Source organism: Scyliorhinus canicula, chromosome 13 (assembly GCF_902713615.1).
Source record: "Scyliorhinus canicula chromosome 13, sScyCan1.1, whole genome shotgun sequence".
Classification (NCBI taxonomy): Eukaryota; Metazoa; Chordata; class Chondrichthyes; order Carcharhiniformes; family Scyliorhinidae; genus Scyliorhinus; species Scyliorhinus canicula.
In genome coordinates this window covers 71,116,637-71,131,499 of record NC_052158.1, presented here as the reverse complement: position 1 = coordinate 71,131,499, position 14,863 = coordinate 71,116,637, and the positions used below count along the sequence as shown (strand labels likewise).

Here is a 14,863-nt window from a genome sequence, read left to right as displayed (position 1 = left end):
AGTGTTTGACCAATGTGAGACCAAAGAGCCCTGGGAAAATTGAAGTCAGCAGGAAATCTCTTAAAGTGACTGGATTCATAACTGCTTGCTAAAGGTTAAACACCTCAGCCCCAGGATCTCATAATAATAGTAACCTTTATTATTGTCACAAGTAGGCTTACATTAATGCTGCAGTGAAGTTACTGTGAAAGTGCTGAGTCGCCACACTCCAGCACCCATTGGGTAGACTGAGAGATAGTGCCTTAGGTGTAGTTATTTTCAACTGATTCTTCTGTGACCTTCCCTCCAGCATGAGATTAGACATAAACTTGTTGGCTAATGATTTCACAGTGTTCTATTTGGCAATTTCTAAGATAGTTAAGTAGTCCATGTTCACATGCAACAGAACGTGGGCATCGTCCAGCTTGTACAGTACTGATAAGGGACATTAGGCACTGACCATCTCCAACAAGAGAGAGCCTGATCACTTTCCTCGATATTCATTGATATTACCGTAGCTGAGTGCCATAACATCATTATCCCAGGTATCACCAATTGACCAGAAACTGAACCAAAACATCCACATAAATGCCGTGCTATCAGACCAGGTCAGAGCCTGGGTATTCTGATTCGCAAGACGCACCTAACTGCCTAAAGACTGTCAACCATCTACAAGGCACAAGTTATGCAAGTCAGGATTGTGATATAAATTCTCCACTATCCCCATGGGTGCAGCTGCATCAACATTTGGGAAACTCGTGACTATCCAGGACAAATTACATTTGCTGACTTAAATAGCCAACCCCTCTACCAATGGCATATCATGGCTTCAGTGTGTACTGCCTATCGTATACATTACCACAGCATTCCACAGCTTCTTCAGCAACACACCCCAAAGGCACACACGTTCCTCACCTATAGGGTACACATCACTGTTCCTTCATTGTCACTTGCCCAAAGTCCTGGAATGCTCTATATTCAGTATTGTGGGAGTACCTTAACCACCTCTGTTTAAGAGCATGACTTAACACTGCTTTCTCAACAACAGCTCAGTTTGGCCTTACTAGTGGTTTCCACATCCCAAAATATAATTTACTAAATACTCCATTTGGATGATGACGCCGCTTCAGTTTTTCACTATCTGTCTCAACCTTCTCTCTCGAAACTGAATAATTGTACAGTTTTGACAAATTGTTATCTCTGATGATGCCAACCAGGAACTTAGGATGTTTGTAGGAGTCTTAAAAAGTGAAGAGGAGGTATGTTTGATGAAGTCATCATCACAGCGATTAATCGGTTTTGCATTAATATACTGTCATTTGCTTATTGCATTTCTAACAAGTGGGTCATAATATGCTAATGTAAGATGTATGTACAGCAAGCACATGAATAAAACACCGTCTCATTTGAGCGGTTGACAGTGGTCAGGCTGAGAGCCGGAAGTGGAAATTATATTGTGCTGAAAAGTCAGCCATGGAAATGTGAACTGTTTTTTTCAAACTATTCAGAAGAAAGAAGTGGAGAAGGCATCTGAACTGGTGAGAGGTTAATATTGCCAAGCAGGGAAGTGTGCTACTGTATTTGTGCTGCAGTGCATGTGAGGTGCGAATGGATAAAAGTGGGCACTTATTACGAGTTATTAAATAGTTACTTAACGAAAAATGTTGAAGATTATGCACTACGAACTGAGCACAGCCAGTGATTGAATAGTTGTGAAGCAATGACACTGCCACAGATTGAAAATTATTTGCATACTGAATCAGAAGCGACTGTTTAATGTTTGCCATTTTTTAAAGAAGTTTCTGGTTATGGTAGACAGCTGTTACTCTGCCTCCTCTTATTCATTAATTACGGTAACAACCAACAGAGACAGCTGCCCGCCTGCTATTGCAAGGGGAGGTGAGCAACTGAATCATTTTTCAACCTTGTTATCTACTATGGAATTGCACGCAGGTATTCCTGGGATCAAAGCTGTCCTCTGGCGTTTAGTTGTTAATTTGGTTTGTCCTTTCATTTCCTGTTGAGAAGTCACCAAAATAGGTTCAGAGGCTAACTTTTCCTATTTGAAGTATCTTTTATTGGAGTGACACCTATTTAGTGCCGCTCCTTATGACCTCAGGTAATGAATGTCAGCAGGAAATGACTAGCTTGCTTTTTATTTTGATATGCTTTTCTTAATATTGTTCAACTGTGACTTCATGTTTTATACAAAACGTGACATCCTGTGTTTGATAAATACAGGGAAGCTGGCTGGGCTAGCAGTAGCCTTAGTCAATATTAATTCACGGTCATCATTTACATCCTGCCAGCCAGCTAGCCACCGTAATAGGCAGAAAGAGGCAGTCACCAGCAGTAGAAAATCTGTCAGCCTGGAAGACAATCTAGCCACATTCAAGTAAGTCAGGGTTTTTAGTTTTGACAGTGTCTCGTTGGTGCTCCCTAAAATGTACATTTTAAATGTGGTCTTCTTCCTGCAGACCAGGTTTAACTGAATGAGCCAATATACCATTGGAAGCATTGGACCCCGAATTGCATGATTCTGTTTTTCCTTTTTTAAATAAATTTAGAGTACCCAATTATTTTTTCCAATTAAGAGACAATTTAGAGTGGCCAATCCACATACGCTGCACGTCTTTGGGTTGTGGGGGTGAGACCCACGTAGACACGGGGAGAATGTGCAAATTCCACATGGGCAGTGACCCAGGGCCAGGGTCGAACCCGGGTCCTGAGCGCTGTAGGCAGCAGTGCTAACCACGCGCCACGTGCCGCCTCCCCCTGAATTGCAAGATATACAAGGCTTCTCACCAATTTGGGCAGGTGCCTTGTCCAACCAAAAAATTAGAAGCGTTGATATTACAGGGAACTTATCCACTCCATTTTAATATCTGCTGCCCATGGGTTTCTCCGAATGGGGAGAATTAAATCACCCCCACACCCCCCATTATTGTCAAAGTTTTTGTATACATACTGGTGGCGTTGTTCACAAGGACAAAATGTACTGTCTGCATCATGCTTGTACCTGTAAATTTCATGTTGCAGGTTCGTTCTCTATCGTTGCAGTTTCTATTCTTCTCAGATTTAGTTAGATTCCTGAGCGTGCAAGGATGGGAATATCCTCTGTTGCGCTCCAAAGCAGTAGAATGAAGAGAAGTAAGAGCAACACTGGAAATATGAATGGCTCATTTGTCCAAATGAAGTCAGGCAAGCCCTGAACTCTGCAAACCCTGCAGCGCCGTAGCCAACTTTGGAATACTCTCCACCCTGCTAAGAACAGGCCAGTCAGGAATGCAAAGCCAACAATGAAAATGTAAACAGATAATGAGGATGTAGAATTGAAATCAAAAAGACTGGGGGAAAAAAGGCAAAATGTGAGTGGGCCTCAACTGAGGATTATAAAAGCAGCAGCAATTAAATCGATCAAACAGGATGGCAAGATGAGAATACAAGCAAAACCAATTAAACAAAGAAATTGGGGTTCGCAAAAGAAATGGGAAAGCAAAATGAAAAAGTGGAGGAACCAGGACCGCAGAAAAATTCGGAAAGAAACTAAAGGAGTGAGTGGTACGTGGTATTTCATAAAAGAAAGGGGAAGCTACATGAAGAAAATGTAAGTAGAAAACATTGAATTTAAACATGGTAAATAACATATAGCAGAAATTAGACGTTCACAAAGAATTAGGGAAAGAAAAAGAGAAGAGAACAATAATCAAGATTTTTGGAATTGGGGTGGGAATCTGGAAAAAGAAAGCACCAACACTGGGGCTTCAAAAATGCTGGAGGGTTAAAAAGATAAGGAAGTGTGACTTCAGGCAGGCATGCGAAGGCACAATGACAAAGAGCAGAATAAGGACTTCAATAATAATAATCGCTTATTGTCATAAGTAGGCTTCAATGAAGTTACTGTGAAAAGCCCCTAGTCGCCACATTCCAGCCCCTGTTCGGGGAGACCGGTATGGGAATTGATCCCACGTTGCTGGCATTGTTCTGCATTGCAAGCCAGCTGTTTAGCCCACTGTGCTAAACCAGCCCTAATAAATAAACTGGAAAGCAAAAAGTACTGAGAGCAGGAACTGGATCTTCAAAAAAAGTGTGGATGCAGAATAAAAATGAAGATGGGAGCCAGGGCTTTAAAAAGCATCAAGGAAGAAGGAAGGGGAAGACCAGGAACGAGGCCTCGATAAAATCATGAACAGCAAAAATCAGCATAAATTAGTTACTTTTAGCAGGAAATATTAGTTTTTAATGGAAAACTCAGCCTTCAGTGAAGCTTGGAGGGATGTTTAGGCACAGGATCAGCAGACTTGTGATGTGACAGGCAAGTAAAACCAGTAAATCAGATTTTAACGGTGAAAAGTCCCATGATTGCACCAGCTGCGGCTGACATGGAAATGTGCTGTGGACATCTTAACATGGAAGTGTTTGAATGGATGCATAACATGTAGCGATTTTAATTTGTTACGTTTATAGCTAGATATATCAAACTTCATTCAGCATCATGTGCACTCTGAAAGAGTGAAACTGAGAGTTTCATTGATTGTGGAAACACACTACATGTGCTCGCAAAAATATGAAAATGCTGCAGTAACTGCTGGGCATCGACTCTTATTACCGAACCCTGTGAAATTCCAGCACCAGTTTGATTTCACATCTAAAGAGTAGATCTCTGTCATTAACCTCACAGGTTCTGATATGGAACTGCTTTTAAGTCAACTTTAGATGATAATGATGTCTTGTGTTTTAATTAGCAAAATTTACTGGTGCATTTCACGTGTCCTGATCTTTACAGCTTTCTGTTTAAGGTGTATAGACATTGTCCTGCTTCTTACTAGCTCATGTGCCTTGGGCAAAATTCAGACGGCGCTATGGTTCTGATCTGGATTCCGTGTCGGTGTTAGTTCAAAGAATTTTCCTTATTAGGAAGCATCTATAAAAATGATTCTGCTTGTACGTCATTGCAATCATGCAGTGCTCATCAAAATAAACTAATATCAAACAAAAGATAATTACAACCAGAAATAAAATAAAGGTTGAGGCACTAGCTTGACTTTTTACATTCAGTGCAATGGGTATGCCGGGCCTGTGGTAGTTTGACAGAGTCAACACTGACCCAGTTGAATTTAAGCTTGCAAGATGTTCAAATTCATCATCACTTTGAGATAATTAGTTCTCAAGGACATGGAATTGTGGGAATAGGAAGCAAGACTTGCGGCCTGGCAGGGAAACTTGCAAAGGCAACTCCAAGCTCACTCATGCCTGTGCTATCTTTGCTCTCCCTAGACCTCATTCTACTGATGTAGTCTTTGCTCCTTCTCAGTGCCTCGTCCCTCCCCAGATATGCCAGTTCTTTCAATCTGTCGGTTTCTTCAGGAAACATGTACCTAACTCACACAATATGAATAATTGCTTTCAGGTAGGAGACTTCTTAGAAAATATTAAACTTCTGTAGACAATCATATTAATTTCAAAATTTAGGGAACACATTCAAGCCATCAAGTCAATCGCCTTGAAATGTCAGCTTGGTCAGTTGGTCACACTTATAGAGAGGGGGGATCGCATTAGCTCGCAGTAGGTGGTCAGTGGGGTCTGTTATAGCAGCATAAGGATAGGGATAAAGCATGTTTTCTGGGAGAGAGCAGACAATCATGGAGTTTGTGCTCAGTAATAGTAGTTTGTGTAATTATTTTATTGTGGTCATGCTTAGTGGTAGCCCTGCATGTGGTAATGTTACAAACTTAACTGCTCAAACACCCACGGGTGCTTGTTGTTTTGGAGCTGGAATAATCTAATTTTACAGTGTTTCTGACAACAGGCAAAACCTGATGTGCGCATTCCTGTAGCAACAACGCCTCTCAGTTTATAGAGCCTTCTGTTAGCAGGATGCTTTATGTTGATGGGACTGGAGCACCACTGATGGCATTTTCATACAAATGTCCTGTGGTCAACAGATTCAGCAGCACTGGGAGAACAGTTTAACTAAACATTCTTTTACATTTGGCGCTCTTACGATTCTCATGATGGAAGAGTCCCATAGCTTCCTGCGTTTTCATTGTAAAATATATCACTGATCGCGCAGTGATTAGCACTGCTGCCTAACGGCACCTAGGACCTGGCTTCGATCCCAGCCCCAAGTCACTGTCCGTGTGGAGTTTGCACATTCTCGCTGTGTCTGCATGGGTCTCATACCATGGGCAGCATGGTAGCACAAGTGGCTAGCACTGTGGCTTCACAGCGCCAGGGTCCCAGGTTCAATTCCCTGCTGGGATACTGTCTGTGCGGAATCTGCATGTTCGCCCCTTGTCTGCGTGGGTTTCCTCCGGATTCTCCGGCTTTCTCCCACAGTCCAAAGACATGCAGCTGAGGTGGATTGGCCATGCTAAATTGCCCTTAGTGTCCAAAAAGGTTCAGAAGGGTTATTGGGTTACGGGGATAGGGAGGAAGTGAGGGCTTAAGTGGGTCGGTGCAGACTCGATGGGCCGAATGGCCTCCTCTGCGCTGTATATTCTATGTTCTCTCCATTGCTTCATTAAAAACCTCAATCAGGTTAGTCAAACAAATAAACCAATGTTGACTTTCATTTATTAGGCCATGGAATTCTAGTATGTTCTATCCCCACAACCCAAAGGGATGCGCAGGGTAGGTGAATTGGTCACACTAAATTTCCCCTTAATTGGAAAAAACAGAAATGGGTACTATATTTTATAAAATAGTAAAATATGCTACTGTATCCAGTCAGAATTATAGGTACACCAAAATATGAATCCACAAATCAGCTGCCAGGATAGCAATGCTAACCTCAGGAGCCCGTGCATGGCATTCACTCACCGATGACCAAAACTGCAGGATTAACAAATTAATTTGGAATGGAAGCAGGAAGAAAATTCATTGAGGAAAGGAGTGTGGGGGTCAAGGATCTTTGAACACCACTTCCTGGGACTGCTTTTATTGTAAAGGACTAAGGGTAGCTTCTCATGACTTGTTAGAGATTAAATAAGCCGCTCATGACATTTACAAACCAATTGTCAATCTATATCGATTTCTGTTTTTTTTAATCCTGTTTTTTATACTGAATCTCTTGATTTGTAGAACTTTGTTCCCAATTTGTGAGATGAGTTGGAGGGGTGTTGGGTTTATGGTCTCTCTCAGTCCCACTCCGTAACCATTGCCTTTTCCTTCCCTAAGACCCATTCAACTGCAGTTGCCTGTTCTGCTCAAACTCAGATCTGCTCTTTCTGACACTTCTTTCTGGGCCTATTTTTCTGCCTCAGCCTCCCTCTTGTAGGCCTCATTCCATTATCTCAGTTGGAGACTGTTCCCTTTTCTTTGTTTGTTTCATGCTCTCCTGTGTTTCTTTTCTCCAACTTGCCTCTGCTCAGGATTTCACTCCAATACAATATGACACTTTACTACTTTTCTTTGATGTGCTGGGAGTAACCCGGAAAGGGGGGTGTATTCTTTTGGTCCTTTATCTGATGTGCTGGTATTTTTGGAATGAAGTTGATCAGGGAAGTTGTTGATTCTGCCAGCGATTGCAGTTATTCAGGAGATTGTAGGTTTTAAGTTACCAGTAACTGGTGTCACTTTTCAAAAACCGTCTATTTTAGTTAACTCTAGAACCAACCAAATACTGGAATTTTCTGTGATTCATTGCAAAAGCCTCATGAGAGCACAGCCTGTTTTATGTTGACAATTCCTGAGATTTATGGCTGCCATCTTATTTAATCAGTTTGTGGCTATAACATGGGAAATGTTGGTGTATTATTGCATTGTAGGAAAGGACCAACAATGAGGGGGCTTTATTCCGCTTTGTGAAAACTGGGCTGTTCAGACCCTAATTGTTAATGTTCCAGTTCTGTACAAGCTGTCAATATGGTGGTTTGGCTACGTTTAATGTTAGTGATATGTTGCAAGAGTGAGGCTTGAATTTAAAAAAATATACAATTTGACTGAAGAGGCGTAGAATTTTGTTCTGACATAACAGAGGCCGTCGCTTAGAACATAGAACATTACAGCGCAGTACAGGCCCTTTGGCCCTCGATGTTGCGCCCTCTGTGACACCCCTCTAAAGTCCCTCTACACTATTCCCTTATTGTCCATGCTTAATATCAATTCAAAAATATAAAGTCTCTGGAAAAGTGCAACACAGTCTCCACAGCGATTAACAGAAAAGACTGTAAATAGTGATTACGACACAGTATTGGAGAAAATATTGCAGATGCTAGAAACCTGAAGCAGGAACAAAAAATGCTGGAATGCACAACCTGCCAATAGACAGCTGTAGGGAGATCAAACAAGTTAGTGTTTGGGGCATGGACCTTGCTTCATAACTGAAAGAAAAGTGATGGGCGCACGGTAGCACAGTGGTTAGCACTGTTGCTTCACAGCGCCAAGGACCCGGGTTCGATTCCTGGCTTGGGTCACTGTCTGTGTGGAGTCTGCACATTCTCTCCGTGTCTGCGTGGGTTTCCTCCAGGTGTTCCAGTTTCCTCCCACAAGTCCCGAAAGAAGTACTGTTAGGTGAATTCTCCCAGAGTGTACCTGAGCAGGTGCCAGAGTGTGGCGAACAGGGGATTTTCACAGTAACTTCATTGCAGTGTTAATTAAGCCTACGTGTGACAATAATAAAGATTATTATTATTAATACAATCAGCAAAGAGTATATATAAATCTATCTCTGTGGATATACAAAGGGCTGCCAACACAGGGTTGAATAATGTAGCACATCATCTCAGCCAAATAATGGGCAGAAGCATGAAGTCATTAAAGAACGTTCTAAATTTAGAGAACGTTTAACATAAAATGGCCTAACACACATCATAGAATATAACCCATACAGTGCAGAAAGAGGCCATTCAGCCCATCGAGTCTGCACCGACCCACTGAAAGAGCACCATCCCTAGGTCAGACGCCCACCCTATCCCAGTAACAGCACCTAACCTTTTGGACACTAAGGAGCAATTTAGCATGGCCAATCCACCTAACCTGCACATCTTTGGACTGTGGGAGGAAACCAGAGCACCCGGAGGAAATCCACACAGACATGGGGAGAAAGTGTAAACTCCACACAGACAGTAGCCCGGGGCTGGAATTCAATCCTGGCGCTGTAAGGCAGCAGTGCTAACCACTGTGTCACCGGGGGAGCTCCAGTTTCACTTCCTGGCCGGGAATCATCAAAGTGTTATAAAGCAAATGTGGCACCGAGCCCCAGCAGGAGATATATGGACAGATGACTAAAAGCTTGGGCAAAAGGGTTTGAGAAAACTGCTTAAAGGAGGAAAGAGTGTTTGACAGAGAGATATAATGAGAAAATTCCAGAGCTAAGGCCTCAGGAAGCAAGAATTGGAGGAGTGCAGATACCTAGGACAGTCATGAGGCTTGACAAGATTATAGAGATGAGGAGGGGCAAGCTCATGGAAGGGTTTGAAAGCAAGGATGAGAATTTTAGGATTGGAGTGTTGTTTCACCAAGAACCAAGGTAGGTCAACCATCATGGAGATGTTGGGGGAATGGGATTTTGTGGAAGTAAGGATAAGGGCAGCAGAATTTTGGATGACCTTGTGTTTAGGTGAGGTAGAATCTGGGAGATTCAGCAGGAGTGCATTGGAATAGTCAAGTCTAGAGGTGGCAAAGGCATGGATGAGGAGTATCAACACCAAATTAATTGAGGCAAGAACAGAGTCGGGCTATATTACGGAAGTGAAAGAGTAAGTGATGGCATTTACAAGCTCATCTAGGGGTTAGATATGACTGCAATGTTGTGAACAGTTGGTTCAACCTCAGATAATTGCCAGAGAGAGGGATGGAGCGGGTAGCAGAAACTGAAGGATGTGGCTTTGGTATTCTCGATATTTAATTGTGGAAAGTTTCTGCTCATCCTGTCCTCCTTGTCAGATTTAGAAGGTTATGTAACTCATTAAGGAAGTGGGATGCCTGGGCAGGACTGAGACATGTCCTTGGGTTCAGTTAAATGTTCCAAGATGGTGCTCCGTGGAGCGTGGTGACTCTCTGCGAGCTCTGTCCCACAGATCCTCTTCCTACATCTCTTACAACGGTACTAACCTTTTAAAACTTAATTCTAACACTAAAAACTATACTGAACTGATCTCTTCACATATCTTGTCTATTGAGTTGTCCTGGACTCCATATGCTTCATCCGATGCCTGTGTCTATGCATTTACATTGTGTTTTTATGTATGTCCCACGTTTTTTTCATGTATGGATGATCTGTCTGCACTACTGTATGCAGAACAATACTTTTCACTGTACCTTGGAACACGTGACAAGAAATCAAATCCAATTATGAAATTAAGCAGATTTAAAAATGAGAATTTAGCTAAAGTCTGAAATTACTGACGTCAATATTCAGACAAGATTGCCGTTTACCTGCTACAACAACAACTTACATTTATAAAGTGCTTTTAAGCTATTAAAGCATCTCAAGATGCTTCACAAAAGTATAAGATTTTGACATTCAGACGAAGGAAGTAACCGAAAGCTTTGTCAAAGATGAGTTTTGAGATTGAAAGACAGACTTGCATTTTGTGCCTTTTATAACCTTCGGACATCACAAAGTGTTTTACAACCATGAAATGTAGTTGTAATGTAATCTGGGAAACAGTACAGGGGTGTCTTAAAGGAAGGGAGAGAGGTGGACAGCCAAAAAAAGTTTATGGGGGGGATTCCAGAGTTTATTATCTTGACAATTGAAGACACAGCCGTCAGTGGCCCGGTTAAGGAAGTGGGGACGACGCCAAAGTTCAAAGTTAGAGGTACTCCGTGTACTCGAAGGGTAGACGAGCAGAAGAATGTTGAGACATTGTTTCAATTCTTGTAGCGAGCTTTGTTGAAACATTATATGAATTCAGAGAATCCATAGGAATGGGAGTGTGAGTCACAACGCCGGACAGAGAGACCGGTAGCTCCGGGTCACACTTCTGGGTAGAACTGAATGGCTTGATGAAGTGCTCACCTACTCTACATGTGGTTTTGCCAGTGTAAGCGAAGCAGCAACAGTTTCAATGACATCTTTTAGGCTCCTGACTTTACCAGCACTTGGCTGACACAGAGGGACGTGAGACACCTATGCACACAACTGCATTGTTGCAAGAGATACCTGCAGTCCAATTACACTTCTGTTGGCACTGATGTGACATTGAATGATACCGAAGCTTAGAGGGTTAAATTATGAGGATTGGTTGCATAAACTTGTCTTGTATTCCCTCAAGCATAGGAATTGATGGTAGCATTTCTAAGGTGCTTAAATGTCAAAATAATTCAATAAGCTAGGTAGGGGAATGAGAAACTTTCCACTGGCAGGGTGGTGGTGATGGGGAGGGAGTCGAGATTGATCTTTGCTATGCAGAATGGTGTATGCTGTGATAATAGGTTAAGGGGGATATAATATTTTGGTAATGTATTCATAAATTGCTTGTTCATATCTGGCTCCATCGTGCATTCCCATCAGTCTCTCTGGTTTCAACTAGCATAGATTTGAACAAATAAAACGCCACAAACGTGGGTTATTTCCCTCACACTCGGAAATTGGCTTCAGCAAATACTTTTTTACTTATTGATTCATAAGATGTTGACATCGTTGGCAAAGCCAGCAGTTGTTGCCCATCCCTAAATGCCCTTCTAAGCTAAATGTTTCAGAGGCCACTCCTGTGGACCTGGAGTCAAATGTATGTCAGATCAGGTAAGGATGGCAGATTTCCTTCCATAAATGGCATTAATGAATCAGATGGGTATTTACAACAATTGATGATGGTTGTCATGGTCACCTTTAGCTAGCTTTATATTCCCACATTTAATGAAATGTCTCTAAACTCCACCAGTTGCTGTGGTGAGATTTGAACCATTATTAATCCAGTGACATTACCATTATAAGACCATAAGAGATAGGAGCAGAATTAGGCCACTCGGCCTATCAAGTCTGCTCCATCATTCAATCATGGCTGATATTTTTCTCATCCCCATTCCCTGCCTTCTCCCCATAACCCCTGATCTCCTTATTTATTTTCAATAAATTTAGAGAAATTTATTTTTTCCAATTAAGGGGCAATTTAGCATGTTCAATCCACCTACCTTGCACATCTTTGGGTTGTGGGGGCGAAACCCACGCAAACACGGGGAGAATGTGAAAACTCCACATGGACAGTATCCCTTGGGTTGCAGCTTTGGATTTGGTCTTATTCCAGAGTTTCAATTCCAGTTTGGAGCTGATCTGATCCTAGATTTGGGGCGTGCTTCGATTTCTGAATTTGGGTTGCTGGGATAACATGTAGCAGTTTGGAGCAAGGTTCCATTTTGTACAAACTTCACCTGAACCTGAGAATTCTGGTTTTCTGTCAACTGTGCCTGATTTGTCTTGCTCTATGTTGGTAACAGGACATTGTAACCGTTAATCTGCAGCTGTCCACTATTTATATTGTAATTGGCTGGACCTGGACCCCCAGCCTTTATTGAGTCTTAGGTTTGCTTTGCAGAGATGGGCTGTATCAGGTTGGACTGATTTCTTTGAAAAACATCAGAATGGAAAATGTTAGAGCATTGTGATTTCTAATGTGGTTTATTAGAGGATGTGAGTAAAGGAAGATGTAGATAAGAGGCTCTCAATCACACGTAGACTGACTGCTACCATACTAAATATAACTTTGGTGCTGATATAATCTTTAGGTCAGTGAACCGACTCACTTCTGCTGTGAAGAACCACCCTTTCCACTTGGTCGAGCAACCTGAGTATGACTGGTGTTTCTGGGTATGAATTTTAAAGTGTTATATACCACCAACCACGTAAAGGGAAATAAACAGTCTTAAGAAATTATCATTAACCGCATGGTGAAATGCTATCCAGACTCTTGCAGCTTAGGGTTTGGAGAACTGTCACGATTGAATGCAGTTGTATTATTGGAAACTGGGAAAACAATTTGCACGTATAACAAAGCAAAATACTGCGGATATCGAAATAAGAACCAAATACTGGAAATACTCAGCAGGTCTGGCAGTGTCCTTGGAGGGAGAAAAAGTTAATGTTTCAATTCGATGACTTTTCATCAGAACTGGAAGATGTTACAGGAAGTTTTAATAAAGTGTGCAGGCAGGAAAAAAGTGGAAAGGACAAAAGGGAAGGGCTATGATCGATAGGATGAAAGGCAAGAACGATTAAGAGGACAAAAGAAATGATGATGCTAGGCAAATGTAGATTAGGTCAGGCAGCAAGTAGAGAAACAAAAAATGAGTCTAGAGGAGGTGTAAGTGGCGCAGCAGAACCATTATCGATACCTGCTGACTGGAAAAAATGGGAGCTGTGGTCATGGCCTGAAATTGTTGAACTCTATGTTGTTTACATCACCCCATGGAAAGGTGACGTGTTACTCCACAACATTCGGTTGTGCTTCATTCATACAAATTTACAGATCGAAAACTGAGAGGCGCCAGGGTGAAAGTGGGATGGAGAAATAGAATGACAAGAGACTAGAAGCTCAGGATCACTCTTGTGGATGGAAGGAAATGTTAAGCAACGTACTTACCCAATTTACATTGCCAACAGTGAATCCAGCATACTAACTTGCAAGAGTGAAATGTAAATCAGTGTTTCACCTGGTAGGAGTGTTTCGGGCCTTGGATCGTAGGAAAGAAAGTGCTAAAAAAACAAATGCTGCATCTCTTGTGCTTTTCTGGGGTTGTGCCAAGGGAAAGGGAGAGTGGGTGCTAAGGGTGATTGAAAAATTGACCAGGGTATCCCGGAAGGAATGATCACTTTAGAATGCTGAAATGATAGGCGAACATGAGCGGGATTCTTCGCACCTCCGCACCGAAATCGTGCTCGGCGCAGGGGCAGGGAATGGGGCGTTAGACCCGCGATCGAGTCCAACGCCTTCCCATGATTCTGCACGGAGTGGAGAATCACAGCCAGTCGCGTGCACGCAGTTGATGCGGCGCCGGTCGGGTACCATTGAAAGAGGCCCCCGTGGCGATTCTCAGCCGGCAGCTGGCTGAGTTCCCGCCGGCGTGGTTCTAACTTGGTTCCACCCGGCGGGCACTCGGGGTGGCAGCTGAGGACACGGTCCGTGGCCGCCCTGGTGGGGGGGGCGAGTGGATCCGCCAGCGGATCGGTGGGCGTGCGCGATCTGGAGGTGGCCTATATTGCTGGGACCACCATGTTGCGCGAGATGCCGCCACTGCATGCACGGACCCGCAGCTGGAAGTGGAGGGCCCTGTATCGTCAGCAGAGCTGCATGAAGCACTCCGGAACCTTGCTGGCCCCCTGTGGACCACAGAATCACTGGGCCAAGGGACCCGTTGACGCCGGCGTGAAACACTCCGGTGTTTACGCTGGCGTCAACACTTAGTCGCCTTTTTGGAGAATACCCCATGTGTTTGGTAACAGTGTCACTCCGTAAGTGACAGAAATAGCAAAGGAAGAGGCTGGTGGGATGGAAGGTGAGACCCACCTCTTGTGATTTTGAGAGGGTGGGAAAGGGGAGAACAAAAGTGAGAAATAGGGTTTGCATGGGCCTCGTCAACCATGTTAGGAAGGAATTCTCAACTGACGGTAAAGAAAGACAAAACAGAAGTCAGCATTGTCAGAAGTAGGATGGAGAAACTGAAAAAAAAAGGAAATCGGGTCCTTATAGAAAGTAGGTTGTAAACATGTGTAACCAAGGTAACTGTCAGACTCAAGTAGGGGTTTGGTAGAAAGTTGACAGCCTATCCCCAGAAATGGTGGCTGAGAAGGGAAGGGGAGACTTTGAGATGGCACAGGTGAAGACAAGGAGAGAGTGCAAATTGAAAGCAAAGTTGGTGAAAATCTCTAGTTTGGGCAACAGTTATCAATGTACTGGAAAAAGATGTGAGGAAGGGGACATGAGTAGGACTAGAACAAATA

At 42.9% G+C, this 14,863-nt stretch overlaps 1 protein-coding gene and 1 long non-coding RNA gene across 6 annotated transcripts in view; one reads left to right on the top strand and one right to left on the bottom strand.

The window, feature by feature from the left end:
* The window catches only part of LOC119975917, a 40,957-nt gene extending 37,398 nt beyond the window's left edge, over window positions 1-3,559 (bottom strand). Inside the window, exon 1 of the long non-coding RNA XR_005462828.1 lies at window positions 2,999-3,559. This is a non-coding gene — a long non-coding RNA (uncharacterized LOC119975917). The remainder of the gene's footprint in view (window positions 1-2,998) is intronic.
* The window catches only part of LOC119975916 (diacylglycerol kinase delta-like), a 169,963-nt gene that overhangs the window by 82,526 nt on the left and 72,574 nt on the right, over window positions 1-14,863 (top strand). The gene's annotated exons all lie outside the window — the stretch shown is intronic.